The following is a 24,357-nucleotide window of genomic DNA, read 5'->3' as shown; positions in this document are numbered from 1 at the left end:
AAGTGCTCACCTACCTCCAAATTTGACACCTGTCCTGGTTCATTACCCAGTACGAAATCCAATACGGCCTCGCCTCTCTTTGGTTATCTACATACTGCGACAGAAAAGCCTCCTGCACACATTGGACAAAAACGGACACATCGAAGGTACTCGAACTATAGTCTGTCACTGTTGCTCAGAAGGGAAATATAAATCACTCAATATTTGGAAAGTTAAAGTCCCCCATAACAACTACCGTGTTATTTTCGCTCCTATCCAGAATCATCTTTGCAATCCTTTCCTCTACATCTCTGGAATTTTTCGGAGGCCTATAGAAAAGCCCTAACAGGGTGACCTCTCCTTTCCTGTTTCTTAACTCAGCCCGTACTACCTCAGTATTCGAGTTCTCATCAAATATCCTCTCAGCCTCCCTAAAAATGTCCTTGACTAACAATGCCACCCCACCCCCTCTCTTACCGCCTTCTCTGAGCTTACTGAAATATCTAAACCCCGGGACCTGTAACAATCATTCCTCGCCCTGCTCTATCCATGTCTCCGAAATGGCTACAACATCGAAGTCCCAGGTGCTAACCCATGCCGCAAGCTCACCCACCTTATTCCGGATGCTCCTGGCATTGAAGTACACGCACTTTAATCCACCTTCCTGCCTGCCGGTACACTCCTGCAACTTTGAAACCTTACTCATGACCTCACTACTCTCAGCTTCTTGTGCACTGAAGCTACAACTCAGGATCCCAATCCCCTGCTGAACATGTTTAAACCCTCCCGAAGAGGATTCGCAAACCTGCCCCAGGATATTAGTACCCCCCTGGTCCAGGTATAGACCATCCCATTTGTAGAGGTCCTATCTACCCAAGAATGAGCCCGATTGTCCAGAAATCTGAAACCCTCCCTCCTGCATCATCCCTGCAGTCACGTGTCTAACTGCTCTCTCTCTCTCTCTCTATTCCTCGACTCGCTAGCACGTGGCAAGTGTAAAAATCCCAGTGATAATAACACTATTTGTCCTGGATCTAGGATTTCCACCCTAGCTCCCTGGATTCCTGCCTTACTTCCCTATCCCTTTTCGTACCTATGTCGTCGGTTCCTATGTGGACCATGACTTGGGGCTGCTCCTCCTCCCCCTTAAGCATCCCGAAAACACGATCCGAGAAATCATGGACACTGGCACCTGGGAGGCAACACACCAACCCCGAGTTTCTCTCGTTCCCACAGAATCTCCTATCTATCCCCCGAACTATGGAGTCTCCAATGACTTATGTTATTCTCCTTTCCCCTCTTCCCTTCTGAGCAACAGGGACAGACTCTGTGCCAGAGACTACAATGACAAAAACCTCTCGCAACAAATCCAAAGTACTTCCACAACTAACTTCCCAATAACACAACCTCAAAAAACCCATCCTCATCACCTCCACTAACTTCACAATCACACAACCTCCAGAAACACATCCTAATCACCCCCACTAACTCTCAATAACACAACCTGAAAAACACATCCACAGCACCTCCACAAACTTACCAATAGCACAACTTACAGAAATTCATCTAAATAAATGCCAATAACTTTGCAAAAATACAATCTCCAGAAACGCATCCTCACCACTCACACTATCTTCCCAATAATCCAACCACCAGAAACACAAACCCATCACCTCCACTAACTTACCAAGAACAAAACTTCCAGAAATTCATCCAAATCAATGCCAATAACTTTGCAAAAACACAATCTCCAGAGACCCATCCTCATTACTTGCACTATCTTCCCAATAATCCAAACAACAGACACACATCCACATCACCTCTACTTACTTCCCAAAAACACAACCTCCAAAAACCCATCCACATCACCTCCACTAATTTCCCGATAACACAACCTCCAGAAACCCATTCACATCACCTCCACTAACTTCCCAGTAACACAACCTCAAAAAACCCATCCTCTTCACATACTCTAACTTCCCAATGACACAATCTACAGAAACTCATGCTCATCACCCCCACTAACTTACCAATAACACAACCTTAAGAAACCTATCCACATCACATGAAATGAAATGAAATGAAAATCGCTTATTGTCACGAGTAGGCTTCAATGAAGTTACTGTGAAAAGCCCCTAGTTGCCACATTCCGGCGCCTGTCCGGGGAGGCTGGTACGGGAATCGAACCGTGTGTCTGCTTTAAAAGCCAGCGATTTAGCCTGGTGAGATAAACCAGCCCCTTCCACTAACTTCCCAATAACACAACCTCCAGAAACACATCCTCATCACCTCCACTCACTTCCCAAAAACACAACCTCCAGAAACCCATCCAGACCACCTCCACTAACTTCCCAATAACACAGCCTTCAGAAACACATACACAACTCCTCCACTATTTCCGCAATAACACAACAGCCTGAAACACATCTCTATCACCTCTACCAAATTCCCATAACACATACTGGAGGATCTCATCCTCATCACCTCCTCTAACTTCCAAATAACACAACCTCTCGTAACGCATCCACAGCACCTCCACCATCTTCCCAATAACACAACCTACATAAACACATCCTCATCACCCCACTATTATCCCAATAACAGAACCTCCAGAAACCCATCCTCATCACCTTTACTAACATCTCAATAACTCAGCCTACAAAAACACATTCACAGCACCTCCACTAACGTCCCAATAACACATCCTCCAGGAAACCGTCCTCATCACCTTCACTAACTTCCCAATAACACAGCCTCCAGAAACACGTCAACAGCACCTCCACTAACTTCCCAATAACACAACCTCCAGAAACCAATCCACATCACCTCCACTAACTTCCCAATAACACAACCTGCAGAAACCCATCCTCATCACCTGCACTAACTCCCCAATAACACAACCACAGGGAGCGGTGTGTGGATAGTGGATAGGTACTGAGATTAGTGACTGGAACTGAAGAACATGCATTGAATCTTTCCAAGATGGAAATGACCAGAGCAATAATACACTTGTAGTTTATACAATAAATAACTGGACAGGGAGACTTACCAAGGACACCGACAACAGCCAAGAGGGGATAATAACCCGCTTGAATTATATACAGTACATCTTGGATCCACTCTGGTGAAGGGAAAGGATCTCCAGAAATCCAATCAAGACCCTCGGATAAACTCCTCTCCATTGCTGTAACCTTCCTGTGGATCGTTCCCAGATTATGATCCATTGCTGTAACGTTCATGTGGATAGTTCCCAGATTCTGATCCATTTCTGTAACGTCCCTGTGGTTAGTTCCCAGATTCTGATCCATTGCTGTAACGTCCCTCTGGATAGTTCCCAGATTCTGATCCATAGCTCTGACGTTCCTGTGGATAGATCCCAGATTCTATTCCATTGCTGTAACGTCAGTGTGGATAGTTCCCAGATTCTGATCCATAGCTGTAACGTCAGTGTGGATAGTTCCCAGATTCTGATCCATAGCTGTAACGTTCCTGTGGATAGTCTCCAGATTCTGATCCATTGCTGTAACGTTCCTGTGGATAGTTCCCAGATTCTGATCCATTGCTGTAACGTTCCTGTGGATAGTTTCCAGATTCTGATCCATTCCTGTAACGTTCCTGTGGATATTTCCCAGATTCTGATCCATTGCTGCAATGTTCCTGTGGATAGTTTCCAGATTATTATCCATTGCTGTAACGTTCATGTGGCTCGTTCCCAGATTCCGATCCATTGCTGTAACGTTGCTGTGGATAGTTCACGTATTCTGACCGATTGCAGTAACGTTCCTGTGGATAGTTCCCAGATACTGATCCATTGCTGTAACGTTCCTGTGATTAGTTCCCAGATTCTTATCCATTGCTGTAACGTTGCTGTGGATAGTTACCAGATTCTAATCCATTGATGTAACGTACCTGTGGACAGTTCCCAGATTCTGCTCCTTCCTCTCAGTCACTCTGGAGCCTGCTGATCTCTGTCACTGTTGGAGTTGACGGTCCCCCTGACAGTTTGAGATAACACAGAGAAAGGAATCGTTTATTAATAGCAGAGAGAAACCCTCCAGTGACACGGTTAGGATCCATGGAGACTGACATTAATCACACTCACTAAACAAACAGGCTCAGTTAACCCCTTTCACCCAATACTTTTTATATCACAATGGAATAGAAGATTAACCTGGTCTGAATTGGCTGTGTGACAGTGACTGAGGGATGCAGTGTGGAAATAGTGCAAACACTGACCTTGATATTCAATCCCCATTGATATCTGAGTGTCTCCAGGGGACTGGGGGATTGTCAATGTCCCATCCTGTGTATAAAAGGAGAGAGGGATAAACCTTGGAGTGACAGAGCAGTCAGTATATTGTTAGTCACCAGGACATTTCTAGAGTCTGAACGGAGGGCAGGGGAATGATTGGCAGGGAGGAAGTGGTGTCATCCGTGACAAGCAGAACCAGCGACTGAATTCCTGTATCTCTGTGTGTGTGTATCTGTCCCTGTGTCTATCGCTGTATCTCTGTGTCGCTCGGTATCTCCCTCTGTATCTCTCTCTGTATCTCTCTCTGTATCTCGCTCTCTGTATCTCTGTCAGTATTCTTTTTACCTCTGTCTGAATCTCTCCCTCTATATATCTCTGTGTGTATCTGTCTCTGTATCTGTCTCTGTATCTCTGTGTCTCTCTCTACCTCCCTCTGTATCTCTCTCTGTACCTCTCTCTGCATCTCTCTCTCTCTGTATATCTCTGTCAGTATATCTTTTTACCTCTCTCTGTATCTCTCTCTGTATCTGTCTGTGTGTATCTGTCTCTGTATCTGTCTCTATATCTCTGTGTCTCTCTGTACCTCCCTCTGTATATCTCTCTGTACCTCCCTCTGTATCTCTCTCGGTATCTGTCTCTGGATTTCTCTCTGTATCACCCTCTCAGTATCTCTCTCAGAATCCCTCTCTGCATCTCACCCTGCATCTATCTGTCTCTGTATCTGTCACACTGGACTTCTCTCTCTGTCTCTCTCTCTATCTCTATCTGTATCTGTATCTGTCTCTCTCTCTCTGTCTCCCTCTCTGTATCTCTCTGCACCTCTCTCTACATCTGTGTAGACGGTGGGATACAGAAAGAGATAGAGGAAGAGAGATCCTGACAGAGAGTTATGATAGAGAAAGAGAGAGGGAAGTACAGAAGGAGGGAGAGAGAGATACATGGAGAGAGATTCTGAGAGAGAGTTCTATTCACCTATCTCTTCATCTCTCTCATTATTTACAGAGGTCCCTGGGCAGTATATCATTATTTACAGTGGTCTCTGGGCAATGAATCATTATTCACAGTAGTCCCTGGGCAGTATATCATTATTTGCAGTGATCGCTGGGCAGTATATCACTATTTATAGTGGTCCCTGGGTAGAATATCATTATTATCAGTGGTCCCTGGGCAGTATATCATTATTTACCGTGGTCCCTGGGCAGTATATCATTATTTGCAGTGGGACCTGGGCAGTATATCATTATTTATAGTGGTCCCTGGGTAGAATATCATTATCAGTGGTCCCTGGGCAGTATATCATTATGTACAGTGGGACCTGGGCAGTATATCTTTATTTACAGTGGTCACTGGGTAGTGTATCATTATTTACAGTGGTCCCTGGGCAGTCTATCATTATTTACAGTGGTCCCTGCGCAGTATATCATTATTTACTGTGGTCCCTGGGCAGTATATCATTATTTACAGTGGCCTCTGGGCAGTATATCATTATTTACAGTGGTCCCTGCGCAGTATATCATTATTTACAGTGGTCCCTGGGCAGTATGTCATTATTTACAGTGGTCCCTGGCATTTGATCATTATTTACAGTGCTCCCCCTCTCTGTACCCCTCTCTACATCTCTCGCTCTCTCTATCTCTCACTGTATCTGTCTCTGTTTCTCACTCTGTTCTTCTCTTTCTCCGTACCTCTCTCTGTATCTCGGTATTTCTCTGTATCTATGTATCTATCTGTCTGTATCTCTCTATGTATCTTTCTCTCTCAATCTCTATATCTCTCTCTCCGTATCTCTCTGTATATCTTTCTCTGCACCTCTCCCTGTATCGCTCTTCATCTCTTTCTGTAACTCTCACTGTATCTTTCTCTGTATCTCTCTATGTATCCCTATCTGTATATCTCTCTGTATTTTTCTCTGTACCTCTCTCTGTATCTATCTGTCTGTATCTCTCTCTCTGTATCTCTTTCTGTATCACTCTCTGTACCTCTCTCTGTATCTCTATCTGTACCTCTCTCTGTATCTCTCACTGTATCTATCTGTCTGTATCTCTCTCTCTGAATCTCTTTCTTTATCTATCTGTCTAACTCTTACGTTGTATCTCTCTCTGTATCTCTCTCTGCATCTGACTCTGTATCTGTCTCTGTATCTCTCTCTGTAACTCTCACTCTGTACCTCACTCTGTATCAATCTAAGCATCTCTCTGACTGAATCTCTGTATCTCTCTATATCTCTCTCTGTATCTTTCTGTGTCTCTCTCTGTATCTCTCTCTGTATCTCTCTCGGTACCTCTCTCTGTATCTCTCTCTGTATCTCTCTATATCTATATCTGTATCTCTCTGTTTCTCTCTCTGTATCTCTCTCTGTATCACTCTCTGTATCTCTCTCTGTATCTCTCCTTCTGTATCAATCTCAGCATCTCTCTGACTCTGTATCTCTGTATCTCACTATATCTCTCTCTGTATATATCTGTGTCTCTCTCTGTATCTCTCTCTGTATCGCTCTCTCTCTTATCGTTTTCCATTACTTTCCATGTACCCAATGATCAGTTGAGCTGCGAAAAATACTTTTCACTCTCCCTCGGTACACGTGACAATAAACAAAACGCAAACACAATCCTGTCCAATCCAATCTCTCTGTATCTCGCTTTCAATCTGTATCTCATCCTGTATCTCCCTCTCCCTCATTGTACACCTCCCTCGCTCTGTTTCTCTATCAAAACTATCTCTCAGAATGTCTCTCCCTGCCTCTCTCTCTCCATCCTTCATTACCTCCCTCTCTCTTTCTCTATCATAACTCTCTGTCAGCATCTCCCTTCCTGTACTGCTTTCTATAACCAAACGTCTTTATCTCTATGTATGTGCCTCTCTCTGTGTATTTCTCTCCCTGTTCCTCTCTCTCCAATCACCTCACTCTGCATCTCTCTCATAATTTACTGTTGCCTTAAGTATGTATCATTATATACAGCGGTCCCTGGTCAGTGTATCATTATTTACAGTGGTCACTAGGCAGTATATCATTATTTACAGTGATCCCTGTGCAGTATATCATTATTTACAGTGAACCCTGGGCAGTGTATCATTATTTACTGTGGTCCCTGTGCAGTATATCATTATTTACAGTGATCCCTGGGCAGTATATCATTACTTACAGTGATCCCTGGGCAGTATATCATTGTTTACAGTTGTCCCTGGGTAGAATATCATTGTTTACAGTGGCCCCTGGGCAGTATATGATTATTTACTGTTCCCCACGTAGTATATCATTATTTACAGTGGTCCCTGGGTAGAATATCATTATTTGCAGTAATCCCTGGGCATTATATAATTATTTACAGTGGTCCCTGGGTAGTATATCATTATGTACAGTGGTCCATGGATAGTATATCATTATTTACAGTTGTCCCTGGGTAGTATATCATTATTTACAGTGGTCCCTGGGTAGTATATCATTATTTACAGTTGTCATTGTGCAGTATATCATTATTTACAGTGGGCCCTGGGACAAAACCATTGTTTACAGTTGTCTCTGTGTTGAATGTCATTGTTCACTGTGGACTCTGGGTGAAAACCATTATATACAGTGGTCCCTGGCTAGTATATCATTATTTACAGTTGTCCCTGGGTAGTGTATCATTATTTACAGTGGTCCCTGGGCAGAATATCATTATTTACAGTGGTCCCTGCGTAGAATATCATTGTTTACAGCGGTCCCTGGGCAGTATAACATTATTTACTGTGGTCCCTGGACAGTATATCATTGTTTACAGTGGAATTTGTGTAGAATATCAATATATACAGTTGTCCCTGTGTAGAATATAATTATTTTCAGAGGTCCCTGGGCAGTATATCATTATTTACAGTGGTCACTGGGCAGTATATCATTATTTACAGCGGTCCCTGGGCAGTATATCATTATTTACGGTGGGCCCTGGGAAGAAATCATTGTTTACAGTGTTCTCCTGGTAGAATATCATTATATACTGTGGTCCCTGAGCAGTATATAATTATTTACTGTGGTCCCTAGGTAGAATACCATTGTTTACCATGGTCCCTGTGTACAATGTCATTATTTAGAGTGGTTCCTGGGTAGTATATCATTATTATGTTCAGTGTTCCCGGGGTATTATATCATTATTTACAGTGGTCCATGGGGAGTATATAATTATTTACAGTTGTCACTGGGCAGTATATCATTGTTTACAGTGGCCTCTGGGTGGAATATCACTACGTACAGTGGTCCCTGGGTATTATATCATTATTTACAGAGGTCCGTGGGCAATATATCATTATTTACAGTGGTCACTGTGCTGTATTTCATTATTTACAGTGGTCCCTGTGCAGCATATGATTATTTTCATTGGTCCCTTGGCTGTATATCATTATTTACAGTGGTCCCTGGGTAGTATATCATTATTTACAGTGGTCCCTGGAATGAATATAATTATTTACCGTGATCCCTTGGCAGTATATCATTATTTAAAGTGGTCCCTGGGTAGTATATCATTATTTACAGTGGTCCCTGGGCGGTATATCATTATTTACAGTGGTCCCTGTGTGGTATATCATTATTTACTCTGGTCCATGGGAAGTGCATCGTTATTCGCAGTGGTCCCTGGGCAGCATATCATTATTTAATGTGGACCCTGCGCAGAATATCATTATTTACAGCCGTTCCTCTTAGTATATCATTATTTACAAGTTATAGCTGGGGGAAGGGCAATTATGATGCCATTAGTCATGACTTAGGATGTGTAGGTTGGAGATGTAGGCTGCAAGGGTTGGGCACACTGGATATGTGGAGCTTGTTCAAGGAACAGCTATTGCATTGTCTTGATAAGTACGTACCAGTCAGGCAGGGAGGAAGGGGTCGAGCTAGGGAACCGTGGTTTGCCAAAGAAGTGGAATTGCTTGTTAAGAGGATGAAGGAGGCCTATGTGATGAGGCGTGAAGTTTCAGTTGGGGCGCTTGATAATTACAAGGAAGCGAGGAAGGATCTAAAGAGAGAGCTAAGACGAGCAAGGAAGGGACATGAGAAGTCTTTGGCAGGTAAGATCAAGGAGAACCCAAAAGCTTTCTATAGGTATGTCAAGAATAAAAGAATGAGGAATGTAAGAGAAGCGCCAGTCGATATCAGTGGTGGGAAGTTGTGTGTGGAGGCTGAGGAGATAAGTGAGACATTAAATAAATACTTTTCGTCAGTATTCACTCAGAAAAAAGATAATGTTTCGGAGGAGAATGCTGAGACCCAAGCTATTAGAATAGATGACATTGAGGTGCATAGGGAAGAAGTGTTGGCAATTCTGGACAAGGTGAAAATAGATAAGTCCCCGGTGCCTGATGGGATTTATCCTAGGATTCTCTGGGAAGCCAGGGAAGAGATTACTGAGCCTTTGGCTTTGATTTTTATGTCATCATTGGCTACAGGAATAGTGCCAGAGGACTGGAGGATAGCAAATGTGGTCCCATTGTTCTAGAAGGGGAGTAGAGGTAACCCTGGTAACTATAGGCCGGTGAGCCTCACGTCTGTTTTGGGTAAAGTCTTGGGGAGGATTATCAGAGATACGATTTATAATCATCTAGATAGGAATAATATGATTAGGGATAGTCAGCATGGGTTTATGAAGGGTCATACCTCACAAATCTTATTGAGTTCTTTGAGAAGGTGACTGAACAGGTTGACGTGGGTAGAGCAGTTGAGGTGGTGTATATGGATTTCAGTAAAGCGTTTGATAAAGTTCCCCACGGTCGGCTATTGCAGAAAATACGGAGGCTGGGGATTGAGGGTGATTTAGAGATGTGGATCAGAAATTGGCTAGTTGAAAGAATACAGAGAGTGGCGGTTGATGGGAAATGTTCAGAATGGAGTTCAGTTCCGAATGGCGTACCACAAGGATCTGTTCTGGAGCCGTTGTTGTTTGTCATTTTTATAAATGACCTAGAGGAGGGCGCAGAAGGATGTGTGAGTAAATTTGCAGACGACACTAATGTCAGTGGAGTTATAGACAGTGCGGAAGGACGTTGCAGGTTACAGAGGGACAGAGATAAGCTGCAGAGCTGGGCTGAGAGGTGGCAAATGGAGTTTAATGTGGAGAAGTGTGAGGTGATTTACTTTGGAAAGAATAACAGGAATGCGGAATATTTGGCTAATGGTAAAATTCTTTGTAGTGTGGATGAGCAAAGGGATCTCGGTATGCATGTACATAGATCCCTGAAAGTTGCCACGCAGGTTGTTAGGGTTGTGAAGAAGGCCTATGGTGCGTTGGCCTTTATTGGTAGAGGAATTGAGTTCCGGAGCCATGAGGTCATGTTGCAGCTGTACAAAACTCTGGTACGGCCGAATTTGGAGTATTGCGTACAGTTTTGGTCGCCTTATTATAGGAAGGACGTCGGAAGCTTTGGAACGGGTGCAGAGGAGATTTACCAGGATGATACCTGGTATGGAGGGAAAATCATATGAGGAAAGGCTGATGGACTTGAGGTTGTTTTAGTGAGAGAGAAGACGGTTAAGAGGTGACTTAATAGAGGCATACAAAATCATCAGAGGGTTAGATAGGGTGGACAGTGAGAGCCTCCTCCCGCGAATGGAGGTGGCTAGCACTAGGGGACATAGCCTTAAATTGAGGGGTAATAGATATAGGACAGAGGTCAGAGGTAGATTTTTTATGCAAAGTGTGGTGAGGCCGTGGAATGCCCTACCTGCAACAGTAGTGAACTCGCCAACATTGAGGGCATTTAAAAGTTTATTGGATAAGCATATGGATGATAATGGCATAGTGTAGGTTACATGGCCTTTAGTTTTTGACTTCCCATGTCGGTGCAACATCGTGGGCCGAAGGGCCTGTACTGCGCTGTATCGTTCTATGTTCTATGTTATGTAACGCTCTTGATTCTTTTTAAAAGACCATAAAAACCTTAAGACGTGGGGCAGAAGGAGGCCAGTCGAACATTCGAGCTGCTCCGCCATTGAATAATGGCTGATATTTCCTCATCCTCATTGAAGCCCTATTGATACAAACCACTGTTGTATCTGCCCCCACCAATCTCACAGGCAATGCAGACCAGATAACTGAACTGTATCGCAGAACATTTAAATGATTATTGGAAAGATGCAACTTAAAAATCTTATCTCGCAGTTATATTCACCTGCGAGTAATTTTGCAACTGGAACTGATAGCAAATGACAACATGTGGAGACAACACGCCCACTCACTCCTGCCCCAACATTCAGTTTGACCACAGCTGAGGTTCTTCCTCAATGTCATTTCCCGTCTTTTCCTCAGATCCTTTTATTCCCTCAATGACCATTGTCCATGAGAATGACAGAGGCAGACACCAAAGGTAAAATATCAAAATCACTTGGACATAGAGCTGGACTGCTCGATTGTGCTGCGTATATGAAGGTGGGATATGTTCACAGAGTCACAGAGTTTGGCAGCATAGAGGTCGGCCCAACTTGTCCAAGCATCCCAGTGTGTACCGCGAGTCTTGTCTCTATTGCCAACATCTGGCTAACATCACTCCATACCAATTTCTCGCACCTAACTCTCTAAATGCTTTTTAAATGACCATAAACACCTTAAGGCGTGGGGCAGAATGAGGCCACTCGGCCTATAGAGACTTCTCCGGCATTGAATAATGGCTGATACTTTTCTCATCACCATTCTCCTGCCTTCTCCCCATAACCCCTGATCTCCTGAATAAGACAAAACTGTACCCGCGTCTATTACTGCCTCTAACAACTCTATCCAGACACTCAGCACACTGTTTGTGAAGGAATCACTCTCTGGACCCCTTTAATGTGTCTCCGCTCTTACCTTAAACCTGTGCATGCTTGTTTTAACCTCCCCTACCATCGGGAAAATATGTTGCCGATGGACCTTATCTCTGTCGAAATAAGGTTATAGAGCTGGAGAAATTCACCCCTCTGCCACCCACATTCAAGGGGAATATATCACAGTCTAACAAACGCACCTTATAACTCAAGCTATCAATTTCCGGCTGCATCCGAGAAAAATGTTACTGCGCTCTTTCTAGTTTAATAATATCATCTCTATAATAGTGAGATCAGAACGCTAGACATCATTCCATTGTGTAGCCTTATTTATGTCTTGTACAACTTGAACAAGACGCCCAAACGCCTGTATTCAATGTTCTGACCATGTGTCTGTAGAACAGTAAAGATGGACTCAGACACAGTAATGATGGAGCAAATGTCCTCCTTCAGTGTGAAGTGCTGTGAAGTGCCAATTATTCAGCATGTTTGCAATGCTTCCAAACGGCAACACAGTTGCAAAATATGTCTGACTGAAAAGGAAATCCCGAAGAATATGCAGCTGAGGTGAACGGCAGCAACTTAAAACTTTTTTTAGAAACCAAGAGGAACAAAACAGAATCAGAACAAATGAGGGTGTGAAAGAGAAAGGGGAAGAGAGTGTTTAAATCCAGGTTTGATTGCAAAACACACCGGTCCACCTTAATGCTACAAGCACATTGTATCTGTTTTCCAGGATTCATTCTGTTGGAAATACCTTAGATCCAGGTTCCAATGAAGCACAGATTACATGATGGACTCCACCATAATAATGGAAATCAGTTCATCCCACGTCCCAGAAATGCAAAGCAGCAATGCTATAAAAAGATCACTTTTACGGGATTTGCGCGTTTCTTGTCAGGGCAGCATTTAATATCCATCCCCAATTGCCCTTCAGAAGGTGTCATGAGCTGCCTAGTAGATCCGCTGCTGCCTGTGAGCTGCGGGTACACCCACCGTGGTTTTAGGGAGCTCGTGTCCTTCAGAATGATAGTGGCCGGAGGTCTGGAAGGTGCAGTCTGAGTTATTGCGGTGCATTGTGGGATGGCTATGGCGGAGGGATTGAGTGCTTGTGGCAGGAGGACTTACCAATCGGCTGCTTGGTCCAGGATGCTTTCCAACTCCTTGAGTGTTATTGGAGATCTGGGGAATAGCGTTTCACGTGGAAAATAATGGATTAGCCAATTTGCCTGCGGAAACAAACTTGTTCCGAAATTTTTAAAAATGGACAATAGATAATCGTTAATGCTCTTTTCCTCCATTTAGGTTGTGAGTAATTGACAAAGTGTGATAGGTCAGTTATTGCACAGAGCTCGAATCGAACTCGGGTTTCCGCAATGTGAGATCAGAAAGTAAACACGTGGCACAAGGTGCTTTTTCAAAATGATTGACGCAATCTCTAAACAAAATCCACCTACTTCTAATTCTAAATGTGCTGCTGCTTTGATTTATGCAACACGCATGTTTTGGAAAATATTAAAAACGTCAAGCAGCGCCCACGGTGAGAGAGGTTCGAACTTACAGTTAAGTTGATGCTGTGAAGTAACCAGTGAGCGAAAGCTGACGCTTCCTTCAAAAACGGACACAGTGTATATAAAGGATGACGGTGACCATGCAGGCCTTGGTGGGTAACACTGTGGGGGAACTCCACGTGTTGATGCACCTCATCCCACAGGCAGACGTGACCGAAAACTTCATTCCTTTTAACAGCAGTTCTTTAGAATGGCAGATCATTCAATGCCACTCGACCGACCTTTCCCCAGAGGCAGGCTTTTGATTTATCTGATTTCTCACGTTAATATTTGAAACCACTGTTGTATCTGCCTCCACCAATCTCACAGGCAGTGCAGACCTGATAACTGAACTGTATCCCAGGACATTGAAATAATTGTTGGAAAAATGCAACTTAAAAATCTTATCTCGCAGTTATATTCACCTGCGAGTACTGTGGCAACTGGAGCTGATAGCAATTGACAACATTGGGAGACAACATCGCCACTCACTCCTGCCCCAACTTTCAGTTTGACCACAGCTGAGGTTCTGCCTCAATGTCATTTCCTGCCTGTTGTTCAGATAATTTCATTACCTCAAGGACCATTGTGCATGTGAATGACAGAATGGTTCGGGATTGGTTCACAGAGGCATAGAAGTTGACAGCATGGAAACAGGCCCTTCAGCCCAATTTGTCCATGCCTCCCTGTGTTTACCACGAGTCTTTTCTCAATTGCCAACATTTGGCCAACATCCCTTCATACCAATTTCTCGCAGATAGCTCTCCAGATGCTTTTTGAAAGACCATTAAAACCTTACGATGTGGGGCAGAATGAGGCCATTCGGCCTATCGAGTCTGCTCCGCCATTGAATAATGGCTGGAATTTTGGACATATTCCCCTGGAATGTGGGTGGCAGCGGGTGTGCATTTCTCCAGCTCCATAACATTATTTGGACGGAGATGAGGTCCATCGGCAACATATTATCCCGAAGGTAGGGTAGGCTAAAACAAGCATGCACAGGTTGAAGGTAAGAGCGGAGACATAGAAAAGGGTCCAGAGAGTAATTCCTTCACAAACAGTGTGCTGAGTGTCTGGATAGAGTTGTTAGAGGCAGTAATAGACGCAGGTACAATTTTGTCTTTTTAAGGAGAACAGGGGTTATGGGGAGAAGGCAGGAGAATGGGGACGAGAAAATATCAGCCATTATTCAATGGCGGAGAAGTCTCTATAGGCCGAGTGGCCTCATTCTGCCCCACGGCTTAAGGTTTTTTTGGTCTTTTAAAAAGCATCTAGAGAGTTATCTGCGAGAAATTGATATGGAGGGATGTTGGCCAAATATTGGCAATTGAGACAAGATTCGTGGTAAACATAGGGCGGCATGGACAAATTCGGCTGAAGGACCTGTTTCCATGCTGTCAACCTCTATGATTCTGTGAAACTATCCCACATTACATCTCTGTAACACTGCAGATTCGACCTCTCCAGCTCTCTGTTGTTGCTCGTTCTGAGTGAGTGTGCTTAACACTCAATTCGGCTCTGTTTCTTTACTTAGCTCTGGAGTCGCATGGTATCGTTAAGATACCGCCACAAGTTTAAAGGTGAAGTTCAACGCAATAAAACCATACACCAATTAGTTATTTCAAACAACTGAGTTTATTATAATACAATTATAAAACTACCCATGCACACGCTAAAAGGATTAAACTATTCCTACCGATAAATATACTAATGCTTATCTCGAAGGAACTGTCGGGTCAGGGAACAAGGACTCTTGCTCTGCCCTGGTCTGCAGACTTCAGGTTGGTATACGTTAAAAGGGGTCAGGAGTGTCTATCTCTGGTTGCGACCGTTGTGAGGCACTTACTTGTTGGCGGTTGCTGTCCCAAACCTCTCCTCTCTCTCCTTCTCTCCTTGGCAAAAGCTGGTCGAGGTGCTGGTCCACAAGGGAGGGCGGGTCAAGGAGAGAGGAGGGTTGGAAAAGAATAATGAGCCATGTGTGGGACCTGTCTTTTATAGGTCCCAGGGATCCGCGCCCCTTTGGGCGGACTCCCTTACCTGCTCGGAATCGATTGGGTCTCTTCCCAATTGATATGTTTGAATCCCCCCAACACTGAGGTGGTTCCTTAGCTACTGGGCGGGCTCTCAGGCTCATTGTTTTCGAACCCTGTTGGTGGCTGAGTGTCTGGTATCCTTTACAATGTTGCAGTTACTTCCCCATTTGTGCCAATTGTCTCTGGAATCGTTCCATGAATATGGAAACGGTCCCGGTGATTGCCTCATAAGTATGCGGAATGTTCATTTCGGTGCTGTCTGCTTTCTTAGCAGACAGAATCCACACCTGCTAGGTGCAGCCTGCTGGTGCTGCAATCATTGTCCATTTTATCCTGTATGCTTTGCGGTCCTCCATTTTGTATTTAGGGAATGGCCAACTTCGGTGGCTACAGTCCCTCCTTGTGATCCTCATGAGAAATCATGAAGGATCACGTAAGAACGGTGTCTTTGGGTCCCCTGACCACAGCGAGTTCCATGGCTTCTATTCTTTCCTCAACTATGGCAAACAATTTTAACTAACAATTTCTGATTGCCTTATGTCAAAGGGGACATGCATTACCAATTTAAATCGGGAACGTCTAACTATCTCAATAAACTACTCTCATCTCACATTTAAAACATTCTATAACATTCTATACCCTTACTCATTCATACAACAGCTTCACTAAATTTCGTTTTCTGACTCGGCAGTCAAGCGCAGAACATTATAATACAACCGCTATAATCTTTATTTACAGATCGTATCAAAATTAAATCCTTTATTATACATCAAAGGGTTGGGGGGATTGGTGGAATCCTAAAATGGTGAATTGTACTCTGTCAACTGTTGAGGCCCGCGAGCGGTGGGCTCTCCTTCTCCATTTCGCCATCCTGAGGGTCTGGACTATGATACATTGGACTGAAATCACCAAAAATGATTCTATTACATATGACAAGGAGTACCATGTGAGAAATTTGGTACACAAGGTCGGGGTACTATTACCATTGACTGGGCTGGGGTGGTCTGGGTTTGGGTGAAGTTAGCAAACGTTCTACTGTGGGAAAGGAGGTCTGCGTCAATGCACAACCACTCAGATGCCTCAATAGCTAAAACCATAGCAATTCGAGTGCACTTCATCTTCTCTTCTCTTCTTTCCTCTTCTCTTCTGGGATCTTGCTGTGCTGTTGCCTCGGTTCCTTTCCAGAACGTCCGAAAGCTAAGGGGATCAAGCATATGATCTGTAAGTGTTCAGTTTAATATCTTGACGTTAAGTATACCTGTCCTCTTGTTCCAATTTTCCCTTTACGATGGTCACCTCCATGTGACTCCCTCATATTTTTTTTTCAAAAAACGGATTTAGGACCAGACATATACTTATCTTAAACCTGTGCGAGCCGTCTCGCAGACTGTCGATATTTACCATCCCAAAATGTTATTGGATGTAAATAGCATATGGAGAGGCTGCCGGAAAAATGAAACCAAGGTTCAGAAATGAAAAGGTCGAATGAGTTGCGTATGGGCCGCGATGGGTAAGAGTTGTATGGGATCCCCGGGTAGTGCGTGCTGTGCTGTACCCGAGATTAGCTGACCAAAGGGGTGTCCTCAGACAGGGCGGGTCCTCAATGCCGTTTCTCCACTGCCTAAGCGACCTGAAATGAACCGGCAAGAATGTCGTCGTAGTGGAATTGCAGCCTCCATTCAAAGAATAGAGGGGCACCTAAAAAAATGGCAGGAGCCAAGATGCTCCAACATCTGTAAACAGAAGACAAGTTGTGAACATTGTCGGTTCTGCAGAGGACATTTCAATTGAGTGAATTTCTCAGAAATATCGGTCGACAAACTAACTTGCATGTGAGGTGGTCACAAGCTTTTCAGCTGAAAAGTAAGTGGCCAATCTCCAAATCAAACATTTAACTGACAAACAAACATACGTGCAGGTTCCATCAGTGGTGGCGTGGGGCTGTGAAAAGCTGTTTAAAATTAAACACTGAACATTTAACAAACACATACAAACAAACATGCAAGGAATATCGTACAGGTTCCATCAGAACAAAGGATACCGTAAATCACATTTGGCTGGGGATGTAACTAGCATTAGGATTCAGTGCAGTGTGACCGAAGAAGAGGCGAAGGAGAGGAACAAAAATTAATTGGCATTGCTGAGGTACTCCTGCCATGAGAAATGGTGGGAAAGCGCTCATAGTTTGCATGGGGCATCTGGGACCTTGCAGCTGCTGTGGATGGTGTTCTCTTTCATATCTGGGGGCAAGTCTCGCTGGTGCTGGGAGTCTCCTGCAATCTATGGCAAAGTGTCCTGGCTGCCAACCATTGTAACATGACCCCTGAGGCACATAAGGCGGAGCAGGCACTCTGATGCATTGTTCCCTTGGGTATTATTCCCTGAGCGGGGGGTCGGGGCTCTTAGTTTCGTTGCTGCTTCGGGCGGCATTTGTGGGCTGATTCTCTTGCTGTTTCGTAGGGGGGGGGGGGGCTTGACATTCTCGAGCGTCAAATCCTAACTGACCACAGTTAAAACATTCCTGTGACTTGGTCTGCTGTGGGCTGTTCCTTCCCTCATTTACACCTGTGGGGTTTTGATGTGTTTGAACTGGATGCATGTCTGCATCTGCCTGCTCTTCCTTGGGATTTATAAATGCTGTTTTATTGTGGACGGATTGCTGCCAAGCGCGGGACAATCTTTTCAAGACCCATTTTTCATTATGGGCCTCTTCCGAGGGGTCATAATTGCTGCAGACATTCTGTCCTGCATCTGTGGCGTGGGAGATTATGGTGCGGGTCCATTTAACCATATTATCTTGGGTTAAATGTGCGCGGTCTAAACCACCAAAAACGGCAGTGAAATGAATCCACAGCCTCCCTGCGAATGCTGTGTGGTGCTCTGTCCTTTTCTGCCCACACTTATTTAGGCCTTCGACTGGGTCTCCTCTATTGAATCCTATCACGTCTAAAATAGATATATGCATATCCTCTAGTGTGCCTCCTCCAACGTTCGGGGAGGGCTGCTACAACCGATGAGTCTAAACTCAAAACTGTGAACTTCACTTGCTCTTGCCCATCCAGGCCGTACATGGTAGCCTGCTGCGTCACAAAAAGTGGTGGGGGTCTGCAGTGGGGAGGAACGGGGTGAATTTCTCACACGCGTCCCTGAGGTGTGTTACAGTTAAGGGGGTGGTGTAAGTGATGTCGGGTGCGCCTTCTGTGGTTGCCATTCTTTGGGTGGTGACTGGGTTCATTGGTGCGGGTGCTATCTGATCTGTGGGGGGTTGGGGCGTTTTCCTTTTCTGTTGTGCTGCTGGCGCACATGTTCCCTGAACATAGCGCTGCGCTGTCTCGCTCAATGCTTGCCAATCTGTGGCATTCTCCTCATCTAACTGTGTTCCAAAGGTGCTTTGGAACCAATTCTGTCCGGGATGCAGAGATTGCAACCCCGCAATCTGCTTCCTACACTTTGCGTGATCCACTGTGCTTTGTCTTTGCTCAGTGGTGGCAGCATGGAGTGCTCTTAAAGCTGCCTTTAGGTCAGAGCATTGCCTTTGCAGTGCCTCTATCTGCTTTTCTGACTCTTCTCTTATCAGGATTGCGCGCTGCTCATCTTGATAGGCTTTTTCATATTGGGTTTAGGGACTGCTCAGATGGGCTAGACAGGACTGATGTGCTCTCTTGGCATCGTCCACCTCTATATCCTTCTCTGCCAGCTTCCTACTTAACTCTAGGTATTCCTTATCGATGTCCCTGACATCCACTTTACTCATTCTATTACTTTCCTCTAATTATGCTCGGAGCGTCCGAACGACCTCCTCTGTGCCTCGCAGTTGTGCCAAGCAGGACAGAATTACCATCGGCTTGCGTGCTTTACTTAAATTATTCCTGTGAATTTGAGAAAGGTTCTCCCACCAAGTATGTCCCATACTCCCGGGCCCTGTCTCCTCATTCACACAAAACTCACTCCAAAGGGGCCATCCTTTCCCTTTGAGATATGTTCGGAGTTCCAGCTCCCATACCGGACACTGGCCTACTCGGCTACTGCTGGTCGTTGCGACCACAAACTGTTCTGGGTTCATGAGGCGTTCCATTGCCTGCATGGCCTTTTCCTCTTTCTCTCTTTAATTTGGAACAGGGGGTGATCAGGTAATGTTTTTAAATATGGGTACGGCATTCGCTATGTTCCGATTATAAAACTCCCGACAGTTTGTCGCAACACAAAAATCTCTCAGTTTAACCTTACAACCCTTTTAGTTACGCATGCAGAAACACACTTCCGAATTATCGTTATTGATTTGAACTCCTTGAACACTTGTGGTTTTTCCTTTTTCCCAATTAGATTTCCAATTCAAATTTCTGGGTTCTCTCGGAGTGTGGGGGGGGGGGGGGGCACTTCTAATCGTGTCCCACCAGAGTCGCCACTAAATGTTGGTCGTTCTGGTGAGTGTGCTTATCACTCACGGCTCTGTTTCTCCTTCTAAGCTCTGGAGTGGCCAGGTGCCGTTAAGACACCGCCACAAGTTTCAAGGTGAAGTTCAAAGCAATAAAAACCGTACACCAATTAGTAAGTCCAAATAACTAGAGTTTTTTGAAGCAGCACGGTAGCATGGTGGTTAGCATAAATGCTTCACAGCTCCAGGGTCCCAGGTTCGATTCCCGGCTGGGTCACTGTCTGTGCGGAGTCTGCACGTCCTCCCCGTGTGTGCGTGGGTTTCCTCCGGGTGCTCATGGATTGGCCATGCTAAATTGCCCTTAGTGTCCTACAAATAAGGTTAATGGGGGGGGGGGCGTTACTGGTATAGGGTCTATTCCCAATCGATATGTTTGAACTCCCCAATCCTTGGGCAGTTCATTGGTTGCTGGAGCGGTTCTTGGGACACTTTGTTTCGGGCTTCTCTGGCTCCACTGGGTCTGGCCTTCCATAGAATGTATCGATTTGTTCTTAACTTGTGTCCATTGTATCTGGGACTCGCCCGGTATTGCCTCATTAATATGTTAACGGGTTTTCTTTCCAGTGCTGTCTGGTCTATGCAGCAGCAGAAACCAGTTTCTGCAGTCGTCCCAATACACAATCACCTTGCAAACTGCTTGCTTTTAAATATGTCCATTTTCTCTGTATTTCTTGGAATCTTCCATTTTGTGTTTGGCTCTCCCCACATCCAGCACTGCCAGTGACCTCCCACAGCCAGGACAGCCAGTGGTCCCAACCACAGCCAGCACAGCCAGTGCACCTCCGAAAGCCAGCACTGATAGTGCTCTCCCCCACAGCCAACGCTGCCAGCACTCCCCCTGACAGCCAGCACTGCCAGTGCTCCCCCACACAGCCAGAACCTCCAGTGCTCCCAAAAGCCGGATTTTCCAGTGCTCCCCCAACAGCCAGGACTGCCAGTGCCCCCCACAGTCAGCACTGCTAGTGCTCCTTCACAGCCATCACTGCCTGAGCCCCCCACAGCCAGCACTACCAGTGCACCCCCGACAGCCAGCTCTGCCAGTGCTTCTCCCACAGACAGCACTGCCAGTGCCACCCCCCCCACAGCCAACACTGCCAAGTGCCAGAGCTCCCCCTGATAGCCAGTTCTGCCAGTGCACACCCACAGCCAGCACTGCCAGTGCTCCCCCCACAACCTACACTGCCAGTGACCCCAGAGCCAGCACTGTCAGTGCTCCCCCCACTGCCAGTAATAACAGTGCCCCAACAGCCAGCCCTGACAGTGATCACTCCACGTCCAGCTCTGCAAGTGCCCCCTCCCACAACAAGCACAGCCAGGGCTCCCCCAATGCCAGCACTGCCAGTTCCCCCCACAGGCAGCACTGCCAGTGCTTCACAAAGCCGGAATTGCCGATGCACTCCCCACAGCCAGCACTGTCAGTGCCCCCCCCCCCACAGCCAGCACTGCTAGAGCTCCTCCACAGCCAAAACTTCCAGTATTCCCCCCACCACCAGTGCTGCCAGTGTTCCCCAGTGCCAGCACTGTCAGTGCCCCCCAACAGCCAAACCTGCCAGTGCTCCCCAAAGCCAGCAATGCCAGTGTTTCTCCCACAGCCATCAGTGCCAGTGCTTCCCCACAGCCAGCACTGCCAGGCCTCCCCAACAGGCATAAACGTCCAGTGCCCCCTCCCACAGTCAGCACTGCCAGTGCCAACCCTACAGCCATCACTGCCAGTTTACTCCGCAGCCAGCTCTACCAGTGCCCATAGCCAGCACTGCCACAGCCCCTACCACAGCCAACCCTGCCCGTGCTCCCCAAAGCCAGCAATGCCAGTGTTTCTCCCACAGCCATCAGTGCCAGTGCTCCCCCACAGCCAGCACTGCCATTGCCATCACACAGCCTGCACTGCCAGTGCACACCCACAGCCAGCACTGCCAGTGCTCCTCCACAACCTGCACTGCCAGTGACCCCCATTGCCAGCACTGTCAGTGATCACCCCAAGTCCAGCTCTGCCTGTGCCCCCTCCCACAACCAGCACTGCCAAGGCTCCCCCACAGCCAGCACTGCCAGTGCTACCCAGAACAAGAAATGCCAGTGCTCCCCCCTCAGCCAGCACTGCGTGCCCCCCACAGCCAGCACTACCAGTGCCCATTTACACAGCCAGCACGTCCAGTGCCCCCTTCCACAGTCAGCACTGCCAGTGCCAACCCTACAGCCATCACTGCCAGTTCACTCCGCAGCCAGCTCTACCAGTGCCCATTGCCAGCACTGCCACAGCCCCTCCAACAGCCAGCACTGCGAGTGCCGCCCAGATCCAGAACTGCCAGTGTCCCTCCCACAGTCAGCACTGCCAGTTCTAACCCCAAAGCCAGCACTGCCAGTGCTCCCACCACAGACAGCACAGCCAGTGCCACTCACTGCCAGCACTGCCAGGGATCCCCCACAACCAGCAATGTCAGAGCTCCCTCACAGCAAGCATTTCCAGGGCTCTCCCACAGGCTACATTGCCAGTTCACCAACAGCCAGCACTTCCAGTTCCCCCCACAGCCAGCACTGCCAGTGCTGCCTCCACAGCCACTCGCCAGTGCTGCAGTAAACTATCCACCGCAGCCTGCACTGCCAGTGCCCCCCCCCACTGCCAGCACTGCCAGGGCTCCCCCACAAGCAGCACTGTCAGAGCTCCCCCACAGCCAGCACTGCCAGGCCTCCCCAACAGGCATAAACGTCCAGTGCCCCCTCCCACAGTCAGCACTGCCAGTGCCAACCCTACAGCCATCACTGCCAGTTCACTCCGCAGCCAGCTCTACCAGTGCCCATAGCCAGCACTGCCACAGCCCCTACCACAGCCAACCCTGCCCGTGCTCCCCACAGCCAGCACTGCAAGTGTTTCTCCCACAGCCAGCAGTATCAGTGCTCCCCCACAGCCAGCACTGCCAGTGCCATCACACAGCCAGCACTGCCAGTGCACACCCACAGCCAGCACTGACAGTGCTCCCCCCACAACCTGCACTGCCAGTGACCCCCATAGGCAGCACTGTGAGTGCTCACCCCACAGCCAGCACTACAAATGCCCCACACCCCACAGCCAGCACTGTCAGTGCTCCCCAGCAACCAACACTGCCAGTACCACTTCCCACAGCCTGCACGGCCAGTGCCACCCACAGCCAGCACTGTCAGTGTTTCCCCAAAAGCCAGAACTGCCACTCCTCCCCCCACAGCCAGAACTGACAGTGCCCCCACTGCCAGCACTAACAGTGCACCTCCGAAAGCCAGCACTGCCAGTGCTTCTCCCACAGCCAGCGCTGAGAGTGCCCCCCACCCACACAGCCAACACTGCCAACTGCTAGAGCTCCCCCACACAGCCAGCAATGCCAGTGCTCCACAAAGCCGGACTTGCCAGTGCTACTCCCACAGCCAGCACTGCCAGTGTCCCCCCACAGCCAGAACTGCTAGTGATCCTCCACAGCCACCACTGCAAGTGCTCCCCGCACAGCCAGCGCTGCTAGTGCTGCTCCACAGCCAGCACTGCCAGTGTTCCCCGCACCATCAGCACTGCCAGTCTCCCCAATTCCAGCACTGTCAGTGCCCCCCACAGCCAACACTGCCAGTGCTCCCCACAGCCAGCACTGTTAGTGTTTCTCCCACAGCCATCAGTGTCAGTGCTCCCCCACAGCCAGCACTGCCAGTGCCATCACACAGCCTGCACAGCCAGTGTACACCCACAGCCAGCACTGCCAGTGCTCCCCCCACAGTCAGGACTGCCAGTGCCCTCTCCCACAGCCAACCCTGCCAGTGCTCCCCACAGCCAGCACTGCAAGTGTTTTTTACCCACAGCCAGCACTGACAGTGCGTCCCCAGCCAGCACTGCCAGTGCCTTCACGCAGCCTGCACTGCCAGTGCACACCCACAGCCAGCACTGTCAGTTCTCCCCCACAGCCAGTACGAACAGTGCATCCCACAGCCAGCCCTGTCAGTGATCACCCCACTTCCTGCTCTGCCAGTGCCCACTCCCACAACCAGCACTGCCAGGGCTCCCCCACAGCCAGCACTGCTAGTGCGCCACAACAGCCAGCACTTCCAGTATTCCCCCCATCACCAGCACTGCCAGTGCTCCCCATTGCCAGCATTGTCAGTGCCTCCACCACAGCCAACCCTGCCAGTGCTCCCCAGAGCCAGCAGTGCCAGTGTTTCTCCCACAACCATCAGAGCCAGTGCTCCCCCACAGCCAGCACTGCCATTGCCATCACAGCCTGCACTGCCAGCGCTCCCCCCACAACCTGCACTGCCAGTGACCCCAATATCCAGCACTGTCAGTGCTCCCCCATAACCAGTAATACCAGTGCCACCCCACAGCCAGCACTGAC

The sequence above is a fragment of the Scyliorhinus canicula genome, unplaced genomic scaffold, assembly GCF_902713615.1.
Source record: "Scyliorhinus canicula unplaced genomic scaffold, sScyCan1.1, whole genome shotgun sequence".
Classification (NCBI taxonomy): Eukaryota; Metazoa; Chordata; class Chondrichthyes; order Carcharhiniformes; family Scyliorhinidae; genus Scyliorhinus; species Scyliorhinus canicula.
Note: the sequence above shows the minus strand (reverse complement) of the source record.